The following is a 14368-nucleotide window of genomic DNA, read 5'->3' as shown; positions in this document are numbered from 1 at the left end:
TGCAATAGTTTAATCTTCAATATAATCACATTCACTATGCATTCAATTTCCTTGAACCCATCACTCTAGCTTACGCCGTTTGGTGCGTTTGGATCTATCGAGAAACTTTATTATATCGGTAGTTTGGAGCGTATACTTATCCTTATACTTATACTTATTCATAAAGACGACAGATTCAGAATGATTTCTGTTGATTCGAGCCTTCCTATTTCTACCGCATTACCTAAATAAAGTTCTCAGGTCTCACGCATTACGGTACTCTCCTCATCAATGCGCTTTGAATGTAATATTAATAACTTTAGTCAAACTCTGATAATAGTATTATTTAAAATTTTCTTAACAGTAAACGATTTTGTTTTGTAGAACTTATCATTGCTGAAGGTAGAGACTTCTGCACAGCGTTAGCATCTGGCCAGTTTTACGCCATTGTTATTAGAAAGCCAATTTACGTGAAATGCCTCATCATCAGCTTTAATGTGGTACATCTATGCTCTATCCAGCGTAGAGTCTGTCTTTGAACTTATTTATCTAATTCTGAGGTTCTTTGTGATCCTTTGATTGTGTTCCTTTACCCTTGCGGTTTCTAGGGTCTAATTGACACGAACACCCTGGTAATGTGACCAAATTAGGACATATCTTACACAGATATCTGATGAGCTACAATGTGCATAATTGACAAATTGTCTTTGAAACAGTAAATTAGAAGAAATTCGACTAAATGCTTTTCGTTGACAAAAAAAACCCTCATCGGGCCAAATTGTCTAGTATTGGTATCCTCAGACTCTAAAATTTCTATTAAACTATTCGTGATAAATAATTCAAAATAAATCTTTCCATTCAATAGAACCCGCTTTATATAGTGAACTGTACGTATTACTTATTCCTCGATCACTATGCAATACGATTACGTACATTTGACTCTTCGATAGGATGAAAATCGAGTTAAAAGCGACAGTTTTTTTTCAACACCTTTTGTGAGGCGTAATGACTTTTGCTGGCAGCCATTTAACGGATCCATGGACGCGGAATGGTCGTTCTTTTTATAATTCTGTTTCAATAGTAGTTTGTGCAGCTCTGAAATGAATATCCCCATTTGCATCCAAATAATAATACAGAATTCAAAGTGGAATACATTATTGCTTAACGTAGAAATGAGCTGGGTTATATTGCCAGCTCGTGTGGGCTCATATAATCTGTGCTGATAATTATTAACAAGAAGAGAAGTTATGTTAGTAAGAAAATAGGAGATAGTAGATAGTCTACTGCAGAGAGATAGATAGGATACTCCTTAATTAATTTTATAGAGTTCTAATTTTTTAACCCACTTAAAGTATTTTAATAGCCTTGCATTCTAGTTGGAAGGAAGAACAGCTGTTCTAAAATACAATTGAGATTTGGACAAAGGCGTTTGACGCAATTCACATTGTGATAAACACAGAGTATGGAAGCGAGTTAGCATTAGTAGCCGTGAGCTCAAATCAATATTAGCAACAATGAAAATCTGTATTCACTATTATTAATGGGGAGACAGCCCTGGCAGTAACATTTCAGGCCCAATACAAAATTTCCAACGAGAATAATTCTAGAATGTTTTAATCTTCGCGTGTTAAGCCGCGTTGAAAAAATATGACGGGTGTCAGAGGTAAGCAACGAGAAAAGCTTCCTCATAAATAAATAATGTAACCCTAAATTGACTGTTAGGCTTATAATCCCGTTGCCTCACAAACGAGTAAGACTAGCAAATATATACCTATATGGAGTATTTCAGAATGAATAAACAATAAAAGACTTAATTATTGTGTTTTCTGTGATATAATAACAAAACAACATTTAAAGATCTTAATCTCTTTTAAAATTAAACATTAAAATTAAACGGTAAACAGTATTAATAAACTATACAAAAACTGAACTCTTTTTTTTTTCAACGACAGACATCATGACACCGAATGACACTGAAGAAAAATCCTTTTTAAAAACTAAAGAGTTTCAAATACATAATAAAGGTTTTTTCTTTACATGTATTTCTTTCCACGTTTGTTTTTTGGTATCATTCAATACTATATTAAAGATTTAGAACACATATTAATAACACCTTAAATCAAGTATCACTAATTTGATTCTTTTGCTGCTGTAGACGATTACACACGAGATCACGGCTCATCTGACATTAAATGGTTTCCGAACGCCAAAGATGAACACTGACTGGATGTCGCCGCTTTTCTTCAGTGATGACTCGAGAATAACTATACCATTGTACTATGACCACTCTACCGTTCAGAACCGAACTCAAAATTACTTCGCGGCAGAATTAATTGAGACTAGTAGTATCTGCCAATCCGAGCTTACAATTATCTTAGACGTTACCGCCAAATACGCGGATTGGATCAATAAATGAATACGCTGTAGTACTACAGTGTATGCCGCTGACCAATCTGTCTGTCTTGTCTGTACATGACATGGCATGATATGTCATTGCGTAAGTGACATGTGGAAATGCTACTAAACTACATAGTCGAATTTATAAGTAGAAACTAAGAACGTTTACCAGTGATTGTGTACGAGCAACAGTTGCTACACATAGTTTTTTTTCATGATTGGGTGATTACTGGCCTATCCAGTTTCACCAGAACAGTTGGGCGAACAAGAGCTCAGTCAGGACGGATGGGATTTGCTAACAGCTACCCGAGCGTCTCCAAAGGAGACCTAACAACTCAAAAGTAACTGCTTCGCGAATTAATCTACTACTGGATCGGAATCGCAACCCGCTGAGAAGATCCGGCGAGAAACTCAGCGGGCTGATATTTAAGTTAGGTAGCACGTCGAAATCTTTGCCGAGTTCAACAAGTACGGTTATGCTAGAAATGGTCTTGGCGTTCATATGAGAAATGCGGGTGACGCTGGCGAAATGGGACTCACACAAATAATCCTGACATTGAACTGGATCCAGGTAGTAAACAACGTCGAACTGAAATGGAAAAACATTTACATTACGCCAACTCAGTGATAGGTTAGCGTTACTATTGCCAGTCAGTGAATCTATGTAAATTAGGACTTATGGTCGTTGGGCGAATTCGATGTTTGTGTGCGATACATTAAATATGTGTCCTCAAATGAAATATATATACACCATTAAATTTTGTATATCGTTCTATTATTTTGCTTGTACAATAAAAAATAGATATGCATACTTTTGGGTGTCAGATGTATAAATGAAACACGCTAACTTTATTCGCACTCCGGGTTCCATCCAGGATTAATGCTAATAATTACAAATTTCGTTTAAGGGAAATTTTTAAAGTGAATATTCAAAATTGAATGAACGTTAGCTCGCACTTAATCTACACTTCGTTGGCTTGTTAATTAGTTGAAATAGCGTTAATTTCGCTCAAAGCTCCGTTGAACTGTGAATTTTATAAATTCAAAAGCTCCCTCGAGCTTTCACTTCAATTAGAGACTTGTATTGCTACTCGAAATTATTTCGTTTGATTACTGCAATATCGCTGTTGATCTCAAAATTACTCTTAATTACTCAAAAGTACGAATGTCGTGTCTATTCCTTATTTTAAGTAGACTTCAGAAATCGTGCTTAATTTTAGGCTTCGTGAACCAAATTTAAGATCTGCGTGTATAAACGAACTCTAAGCCCATCTGGTACATCATCTTCCCGGCGAGGAGATGACTCCATGCTCTATGGAGTCATTTCTTGTCGTTCAGGGCAAAGTTGAAAGCACCAGACCGCGTGGAAGAGTGCCCATGCGATGGACCGACCAGATCAAGTCGGCAGTTGGTGGCTGTTTGCATGAGTGTACCAGGCTCACCATAAACCGGGAGGAGTGGCGAAAAACTCGTGAGGCGCATAACATCTGCCCACAGCAATGATGCCGAGTGACGACCACGACCGCTCTGACATGAGTGATACGACAAAGGAAAGTCCATCTGGTATTAAGCTTTTACCGCAACCCAAACACATCAACAACTTAAATACCGCGGTTCCCCTTGAGACATGAATTCAAAGCCACAGTTCTATTATACAACGGCTACTCCACCCTTCATACCGGCTTACTGATTTGCGGTATAAAAAGGTAGGGTACCTACCTATACGGGCCCAGAAGATGCCTTCCTACCATATCTAAGATGATTCAACATGTAAAAAAATATATATAATCAAATTTTGTATGCTTCAGAAGCCGTTTCGGGGTCAATCCAGTTATCTTGGCTGTACTAAGTGTAACAAAAGAAACCATTAATGTTATCCAATGTTACTGACAGCCAATATACGCGCCCCGAGAGATAGTGGGGCCACTGAACTAACTGAGACCACGGAAGCTTTAAAATTGTACATTATTATATCTCAAGAGTATTTGTTAGAATTCGATAAAAGATATGAGTAAAAAATGCTATGAGAGCCAGAAACGCTAAAAGGGCACTATGACATGTCGCTTTTCAAACGAGGCTTGCGGGGAGTACTTAATGGTAGGTAGCGGCTTGGCTCTTCCCCTGGCATTGCTGAAGTCCATGGGCGACGGTAACTACTTACCATCAGGTGGTCCGTATGCTCGTCTGCCTATAAAGGCAATAAAAAAAAATAAAAAAAAAAAGTTGTGAAAATAAAGCTACCGATATATGACGATCTCCATATTTAAGTAAAAAATTACTATCTCGATCTCGACATTCACAATAAATTATACGTTTCTCAGCTGCTACGCTACGAATCACCTAAATTAAACACAAAATAACTGGTGCGTAAAACTCTCTGATGGTTTTGGTCAACGTACGTCGTTTGAGAACATAAAAAGCAAGCGACTAAAGTGAATTAAGTGAACGCTGCGTCTGGTAGTTTATTGAACATTTTGTTATTAATAAATGCCATGTTATAGCTTAGTTTTGATGTTGATAACAGCGTAATGCATAATTTTGTTGTTGCAAAGCCCGATAAAATTTGTGATGTGCTTCAGTCACAATTTAACATCAAGATTGACGTGAACCTGACGACAAAATGAGCGAACAAGCTTATTTACGCTGTATTCGTAGCCACACCGCATACACATGATGTCAACAGCGGAAAATTCAATCAACATCCCGCAGATATCCGATCCACATCGGTTGTTTACTTTTTTCTCTTGAGATCCATGCCTAAACGGCGGCCGGCCTCTTGGGATGCAAAGTTTTGATGGAAAGATAATTGACTTCATCACCGAAGAGCTGTGTAACTTTTATCGATACCTGGAAGCCTTAATAAATTTACTAGTTAATTAATAAAATAACTAATTGAAATTATGTATAAGTTGGAACATTATTATGATTCTGTTATCAAAGACTTACTTTACTTTACTCTTATCAAAGACTTATATATACTTTGATAATCACATATTTTGCCAAGACTACACTATAGATAAATAATATTAAAGATAAACAATATTAACCTATTCTCAATTTGACTACAGACTTTAAGTTGTAGTTCTTTTGACGTTCAACAAGTATGTACTTTCATTTATGTTGAATAAAATTTTTTTGATTTGATTTGATTGATTTGATAAGCAATAACAAAAGACAGTAAATAAAGAGTATCTAGATATATAGGTATATGTGTGTGTGTCAAATACAATGGTAGTGTGTGTAATGTTTTTTTTATTGATTTAATGTATTATTAATGCACAATTTAAAAAAAAAAAAAAAAATGCAGTCCTCTGTATTCTCTATAAGTGTGGGAAATTTCATACTCCTCGTCCGCAATATTTTCGTAAAAAGGAGTACAAAGTTTTTGCTTCACGTATTAATACGTAAAGTAAAATAATTAATCATACACACGGGTGACTAATGAAGTTTCCTTCACCCCAAATAGCGATGGATGACAGAAGGAAAATTTCTAGAAAAATACTAACTAAGAAAACGTGTCCAGCTGAGGGCAATTTTGGGCGAATGATAAAGTTACGTAATAACCGGAGCAAATGCGATTTGACCTTTTTCCACAGAAGTTATACGTCTGCGGATTCCCACAGGAAAATTCTGTTTTTTTTCCAACTACCGACGGAACAAGAAACGTTTGATATCTATGTGGCGGGCAGCCATCGTAGAACACAAGATATTTGACAGATGCCTGAATCTCGCTTACGACATTTTCAAGATAAGCTTGCACAGATACAATCTCCGAACAACAATTCGGACCGTCGGTCTACCGAGCAAAATCACCCGCTCGGTGAAAAATCTCGTCTTTGCCATTACACCTCCTAAAATAATGAAGGTTTTATATAAATAGAAGTTTGACAAATTATCCATCAATATTTTTTATTATAATTCGCTAATTACTCTTTTCCGATATAGTCAATGTGCAATTTTATATTTTTATCGACAGATACAGACAAACGTCACAACCCTAAAACTCTTTTACTTTTTTCTAATTTACTTGCGGCCGAACTCTTCAGCAACTCAAAGGCCGATTTCTTCTGTATTTAACGTTTTTATAAGCACTTTTTACTTTCTGAGATTTATATTAGCTCGATTGATGGCTCTGTATTGAATATCTAATTCATTTTGCTTCAACTAAATTTCTGTTAAAATTATCCCACATTAATTTTCAAATAAAAGGCCATATCCTTACTTAATGCAGATCCTGCGTAAGACAAGGTTATGAATGTTAAACACCATTTTACTTTTACAATTCGCGTGATATCTGTTTGTAGATTGTAACAATACTTTATTGAATATTTAAAAAAAAAAACTTAAAATCGATTACATAGTAATGATTCAACTTCTTATTTTTTTTTTTGCTTATATGGGTGGACGAGCTCACATCCCATTCGATGCTAAGTGGTTACTGGAGCCCATAGAAAACTACAACATAAATGCCGCCACCCGCATTAGGTTAAGAGCTGCAGCTGCCCCACACTTCAAACCGATGCGCACTACTGCTTCACGGCAGAAACACCTGTGTGGATTCACAGGAGGTTTTTTTTTTTTATTGCCCTTGTAGGCAGACGAGCATACGGCCCACCTGATGGTGAGTGGTTACCGTCGCCCATGGACTTCAGCAATGCCAGGGGCAGAGCCAAGCCGCTGCCTACCACTAGTAATCTTCTACGAGTGAACCATTATCACTTCTGCGAGTGCACCATGAAAATGAGTGCAAAAGTGAGGCAAAGCTCTCCTAACTACGCAGAAATCCGCCGCCGCCAAGCAGGGGATCGGGGCCGGGGTCTCATCCGGCCTCCTAAAAGCTTCGGGCTCCACCCACTTTGTGCGGGGAGGGATCCAGGCGTGGGGTGGTGTGGAGAGCCCGATCGCCCGTGATAGGAAGCTGGGTGATGGTACACCGCGTTCCCCCGACGCTCCCGGCCCCCCGACCGAGGGAACCAGTGGTTGTGTCGCGGACGCCGGCGTTTGGATGACGGCGGTATGGATGTAATATGCTATACGTCAACCCTGTCCCCCCGTCTCAATGGCCCCGACTAGACTCCAGCCCGGTCCGGAGTCAAGCGCCGGCTGTGAGCGGCAGGAGTTTTTGGTGAGGTTCAACTTCCGGATCCGGTGATTTTCTCCTGTACAAAAAAAAAGTAATTATGGCTATCTTAATCTTATTTAATTTAGTCGAACGCTATAACATTACAATATAAAGAATGTCGATATTTGAAAGTGAACAATTAACACTTAAAAAAAAAAACTGCCTTATCTACTCTAAGCTACTGATTATATTGTACAATAATATGATTTACATTAAAGGCTATTCAACAGAATCGAAATACGTGTAATTCCGACATAATAACTGTAGGCAGCCATTACTCAAACAGGGGTAGTTAATAAACGGAATCACGATTAGGCGTTAAGGCAAATAAATGACACGTCGCTGTAGCCCGCGTGTAGGTCTAGTTTGTTACGTGACAAATGGTTATCGTGACAGCATCGGAAGCTCCTACTATGTGAATACATTTGGTGCTCGATAATTATTTGTGACTTTGAGACTAGAGATTGAAGTTTCAATGAAATCTTTACATAACGAGTGCTACACGCGTACCGGAATCCTATAAATTATTTCACCAAAAGCATTAAAATTCGACATATTATTAACTAGCGACCCGCCCTCGCTTCGCTTCGGAAACATTAAAACACACATGAAACCAAAAAAATAAAATAAAAAAAGTAGCCTATGTTCATCAGGGACAATGTCGGCTTCTAATGGAAAAAGAATTTTTCAAATCCGTCCAGTAGTTTCGGAGCCTATTCGAAACAAACAAACAAACAAATCTTTCCTCTTTATAATATTAGTATAGACTACTTTCAGAAACAACCAAACAATTCCAACCAATAGTTCATTGTTAATAACACGTATGAAATATATAACGGACGAAATAAATATATAACGGATGAAAGGCGATTGCATGCAGCAGAGATGCAAATATTGCGATGAATGTGTGGAGTAACGAGAATGGATAGAATACGAAATGAATATGTTAGAGGAAGTCTGAAAGTGGCACCTGTGACAGAGAAGCTGAGAAGTGCGCGTTTGGGATGGTATAGACATGTGATGAGACGAAATGAAAATGAGGTTGGTAAGAGAGTGTTAACTATGAATGTGGAAAGATATAGAGGAAGAAGTAGACCCAAGAAGTAATGGATGGATTTCGTGAAAGACGATATCGGTAAGAGGGGAGCAAGCGAAGAAATGGTATATGATAAAAGAGTATGGAAGGAGAAAACATGTTGCGCCGACCCCAGGTGACTGGGAGAAGGGCAGGATAATAATGATGAGTTCATTGTAAATAACAGCAAACCGTTGTTTTTTACGTTACGCTATACGCTTAGTTTTTAAAAATAGAAGAGACACGAATTCATAAACGATTATTTCCTTTTCCGCTAAATTAGTAGCGTCTTGATTTGGCTCCAGAACCTTCTACAGTTTATACGTTAAAGCTTAATTCGATTTGTCACGTTGGCAGTGCCGTACGGGGTCACGTGGGAAGTCAACTAACCTTATTTTCTGTATAGGCATTTAATGATGAACTTATTCGCCTAGTCGATTAGTTTTCAAATAATATTAATTAAATGGCAATGAAAGAAAGTTCCTACAATAACAGCGTCCTAAGTTACATATTAAAAAAACTCATAATGAGAATATCATGAGAACCCTTCGTTGTTCGTACCCCGAGCGTGACTGCGAGGGTCGATCACACAACGCCGGTCATGGCGCGATAATTATGGATCGCATGCTACAGCAAGCTATCAGCTTTGTGTTATGTAATCTAGAATCCCATTCTCACGGATCGTTTGGAACCTCTGGGTCTGCGGAGGGACTTCGGTTCCCTCTGTATTTTGTACCGCACGTTCCATGGGGAGTGCTCTGAGGAATTGTTCGAGATTATACCAACGTCTCGTTTTTACCATCGCACCGCCCGCCACCGGAGTAGAGTTCATCCATACTACCTGGAGCCACTGCGGTCATCCACAGTGCGTTTCCAGAGGTATTTTTTGCTACGTACCATACGGCTATGAAATGAGCTCCCCTCCACGGTGTTTCCCGAGCGCTATGACATGTCCTTCTTCAAACGGGGCTTGTGGAGAGTATTAAGCGGTAGGCAGTGGCTTGGCTCTGCTCCTGGTATTGCTGAAGTCCATGGGCTACGGTAACCACTTACCATCCGGTGGGCCCTATGCTCGTCTGCCTACAAAGGCAATAAAAAAAATTTTTGAAGCTGTGCCGCTGTGCTAGAGCCTTTGTCTAAAACTAAAACTTACACCTCTCAAGCTGAGTGGTGCCTTTTACATGTTGGTGTCTATGAGCTCTGGTGACCATTTAATACCAGGTGGATCATTCACCAGTGCAAGCAATAAAAAAAGCCTTGAACTACGGACACTTTAAGGTGAACAACTCCTAAACTAGCAGTTTGATGAACAAGCTAGATGACCGCAAATTCGCGACACGTATAGCTTCTAAGATTGGAGCACTAAAACCTATTTTCTGTTAAAAGTATGGTCCGCTGTATGTAAGTACATGGATTCCTACTTAATACATATAATAAATGCGATAATCTGTTTTTTTGTTTGTTTTAACGATTTATTTTTTCCCTATCAAATCGCTGGTAGTGACCTATTCGAGGTACGTACGATTGGATGGACGGGACAGCCGTTGTAACTATACTTGAGGCCTTAGAACTTATATCTCAAGGTGGGTGGCGCATTTACGTTGTAGATGTCTATGGGCTCCAGTAACTACTTAACACCAGGTGGGCTGTGAGCTCGTCCCACCATCTAAGTAATAAAACAAAATACAATTGAACGCTATTATCGTAAACGCTAAATAATCACTAATTAAACTGGTAGATCATGAATACTTATTATCCGTTGCTTCATTAACTTGAATTAATTATAAAGTGGCTTTGTGAAAATTTATTGGACGCAACCCACCAAAATTTTAGGTTTGGTCACATTACACTGTCATATTGTGCATGTATATTAGTCATTCTCGATTTTATTGGTAGAGGAGCTTAGTCGGTTGTAGTCACTATGCACGCAATTACAGAAAATATAGTAAATTTTATCTATTTATTAACACGTGAAGCAAAAATTTGTACCCCTTTTTACGAAAATTGCGTGGACGGAGGAGTATGAAACTTCCCACACTTATAGAGAATATAGAGAAGGAGTGCAGAAGGCTAATTTTTTTAAAAATAATCATATATCTTTAAACGATCAATTCTTGATAATCAACTTAAACATAAGATTTTTTTATTAAAAGAAAATAACAAATAATTAATATAGTATAATATCAATATGTAACTCGTATTTAAATATAATTTCTAAAAAAACACAATTTATCAAAAAAAAATTCCTCTAAGTGCATTAATAATACATTAAATCAATAAAAAAAACATTGCATACCCTACCATGTATTTGACGCATAGGTATATTTGATTAAAGAAGTATGATAGTCTTTGACAATAGAACCGTTATAATGTCCAAACTTATAATTTCAATTAATTATACTCGAATTTCGACTACTGCGGGACCACAAATTTTGGTAAATACACAAAACCATTATTTCACTGTGGAAGTAATTCGTGAATTCGGTACAAAGTTACATATTTCAGTACGTACTGTAGATACAGACATTTTTTTTTTTTTTTTTTTTTTTTTATGATTGAAGGATTACTGGTGGCCCGGAGGCCTTTCCAGTTTCACCAGGACAGGTGGGCGAGCAAAGGCTCAGCCAGGAGGGGTGGGATTTGCTAACAGCTACCCGAGCGCCTCCGAAGGAGACCTAACAGCTCAAGAGCAGCTGTTTCGCGAATGAATCTACTACCGGATCGGAATCGCGACCCGCTGAGAAGATCCGGCGAGAAACTCAGCGAGCTGATTCATGGGTTAGGTTGCACGGCGAACTCTTTGTCGAGTTCGACGAGTACGGTTACCGAGGTCCCTAAGCCTGCTCCTAGAGCTGAAGGCGTCTAGTGCGAAGGTTATTGGATCTGATGGATCCGTAAGGACGTGTCTAGGGCGTCGACGGTGACTGGCTCCTGCATGATCAGGATTCGGGGAGTAGTCAGCGGCGGCTACGATAAGGCGATTATCATGACGCATAGCCTTATCGAAGTACCGTTCCGACGCTGACTTCATGTATTTCTGTATAGATTCGAGGCCCAGGTCGTCGTGTAGGTCAACGTTCCTCACGAACCACGGAGCTCCGACGGCTAACCTGCAAAAGCGGGATTGTAGAGATTGAAGGGTGTCTATGTGCGTGCGGGCCGCGTGAGCGAACACCACACTCGCGTAAGTCATGACGGGCCTTATGCAAGTTTTGTAAAGTGTCACCTTGTTCCGAAGGGACATTTTACTCCGCTTACAAATCATGGGGTAGAGTCTACCGAGAATAAACGCGGCACGGTCACGGACTGATTTTATATGCGGGCGGAATGTCATCGATGCATCCAGGGTAACGCCCAGGTACTTGACCTTCCTGGCCCAGGGTATGGATTGACTAAAGAGAGTAATCGGGGGTGTGAGATTCCTCCTCCTAATACGGGAGGAAATCCGTGTGGAGCTTCCCCTCTGAAAGAGCACCGCAGTACTTTTCGCTGGGTTGATGTCTATGCGCCATTTTCGGAACCACTGTCCTAGGGCTAGGGCTGCGCTCTGAAGCTTCTTCGCGATTAGGGACTTGTTTCTACTGGAATAGTAAACAGTCGTGTCGTCGGCGAATAAAGCTAAATGGGTCGGCGGCGACCGGGGAATATCGTTAACGAATAAGCTAAATAGGAGGGGTGAGAGGACAGAGCCTTGCGGGACTCCAGCTGTGAGAGGTCGTGGGGAGGAGCGGGTTCCCTCGACTCGATATCGAAAAGAGCGGTTCGACAAGAAGTCCCGTATGATGAGCACGAGACTATCCGGCACACCCATGTTGAATAGTTTGAAAATCAAACCGTTGTGCCAGACTTTGTCGAACGCTTTTGCGACGTCGAAGAAGAGAGCTCCCGTGTATAACGGTTTTGGTCGATTAAGCCCCACAAGAATGTGCTCCGTGAGGCGGTGCACCTGTTGAACGCATGAGTGATTTGTACGGAATCCGAATTGTTCATCGATGAGAATGCCCTTGGATGAGACGAAGTCTCTGAGGCGTTTGTAGAGCAGACGCTCATACAGTTTGCCTAGAGACATGAGGAGGCTAATCGGGCGGTAGCTTGTCGGATGATTTTTTGGTTTACCGGGTTTATGTATGCCGATAACGTCCGCTTCTTTCCACACCGCGGGAAAGATACAGTTCGCCATAGCGGCATTGAAAATAGATGCCAACATCACGATGAGTTGGACGGGTAGAAGTTTAATAACGCGGTTGGATATACCGTCGGAACCGGGAGCCTTGCGAGGACGTAGGTCTTTGATCAAGTCTTTAACTTCCATCGGGGTGACGGGTGGTAACACATCAGAGGGTGGCAAGGAGGCTCTGCGTTCTACCTCACTGTCTACTAATTCTGCATGCACAGGGTCCACGGATTGAGTGCTGGGCGTGCACTGGGTTTGCAATGTATCGGCCAGCAGCTCTGCTTTTTCGTCATCATCGAACGCCGTGAGTCGGCCTGAGGGGCCTATGAGGGGGGGCATAGTTACTACCGTATCCGATTTGAGAGTACGAGCTAAGCGGTAGTAAGACCTTTGGGAGGGCGCGAGTCCTTCTAAGAAATCAGACCATCTGGCATCTCGGACTTCGGCGATGCGAGACTTTACGTCGCGTTGTAGGGCACGCATTCGAATACGATTTTCCGCGGTAGGATACCTGTCGTAGGCGCGTATCGAGGCGTTCTTAGCTCTAAGGAGTTCCCTAATATCGTCGGACAATTTGAAGCGGTGAAGGAAGTCCTCCGCTACAACTTGTTTCGATGACCTATCTAATGTCGAGGTGATGTGTGACGTTAAGATGTCTATGGCTTCAGCGGTATCCTGAGGAGACGGGGTAGAGTCCGGGCTAAACGGTAGCGATGGTGGATCAGATTCAGCCAGGCTGATGCCCAGCGTGTGCCAATCCACCACAGTCCTCGTGACGGGAACGGAATCGGGAGCGCGACCGAGCTTCATAACGACGGGACGGTGGTCTGAATCTAACTCTGAAACTACTTCGATCGAGTGTAAGCGCAGAGTTACGTTTTTTAATAACGCTATGTCGAGTATATCCGGGCGATGCGCGATATTTAGCGGGTAGTGAGTCGGGATTAGCGGAGCGACGATATCGAAGGCGAGATTATCGACTAACGCGTCAAGCCGCCTGCCATTCGGGGTTGTGGTGTGTGAGTTCCACCTGATGTGTTTACAATTTAGGTCGCCCGCCAGAATGACAGAGCTCCCTATGCCGAGCAGCGCCTCGATATCACTGCTTAGAACGATCTTATCCGGTGGAAGATAAACGGACGCGATAACGATCGGCGCGTGTCCCGTCAGTGAGATTCGGCACACTGATGCTTCGATATTAGCGAGCGCGGGAGGATCGAGCGGGACGCAATGCAGGGCTCTTCTATAGTAAATGACGGTACCACCACCACGAGCAGAGAGCCTGTCGTTCCTGACCATGTTATAGTTCGCGATTTTAGGGTCACGGCGCGCGGGCTTAAGTAGGGTCTCCTGCACTAAAAAGATATCAATTTGATGGTCACGCAAAAAGTCAGAAACCTGATCACGCTGATTTGCGAGACCGTAAGCGTTAAGAAATCCTATCGTTACGGATAGGGGCTTTATTCTACTTATATACGCCATTGATTACCGGCGGAGTGAGGGGAGGACGTACGTATTTAATGACGCGTATACGTCGGCGTATTCCTGCACAACGGCGATAAAGTGTTGTGCAGTGGAGGCAGAGCGAATGGCGTCGCCCAAAGCGTTAACGCGCTCAAAG

The 14368-nt window shown here is 41.0% G+C and overlaps 1 protein-coding gene across 1 annotated transcript in view; it reads left to right on the top strand.

The window, feature by feature from the left end:
• Positions 1-14368, top strand: part of LOC101743610 (GTP-binding protein REM 1) — a 136116-nt gene that overhangs the window by 102690 nt on the left and 19058 nt on the right. The gene's annotated exons all lie outside the window — the stretch shown is intronic.

The sequence above is a fragment of the Bombyx mori genome, chromosome 11, assembly GCF_030269925.1.
Source record: "Bombyx mori chromosome 11, ASM3026992v2".
Taxonomy (NCBI): domain Eukaryota; kingdom Metazoa; phylum Arthropoda; class Insecta; order Lepidoptera; family Bombycidae; genus Bombyx; species Bombyx mori.
This window is presented reverse-complemented; position numbering and strand designations above follow the sequence as displayed.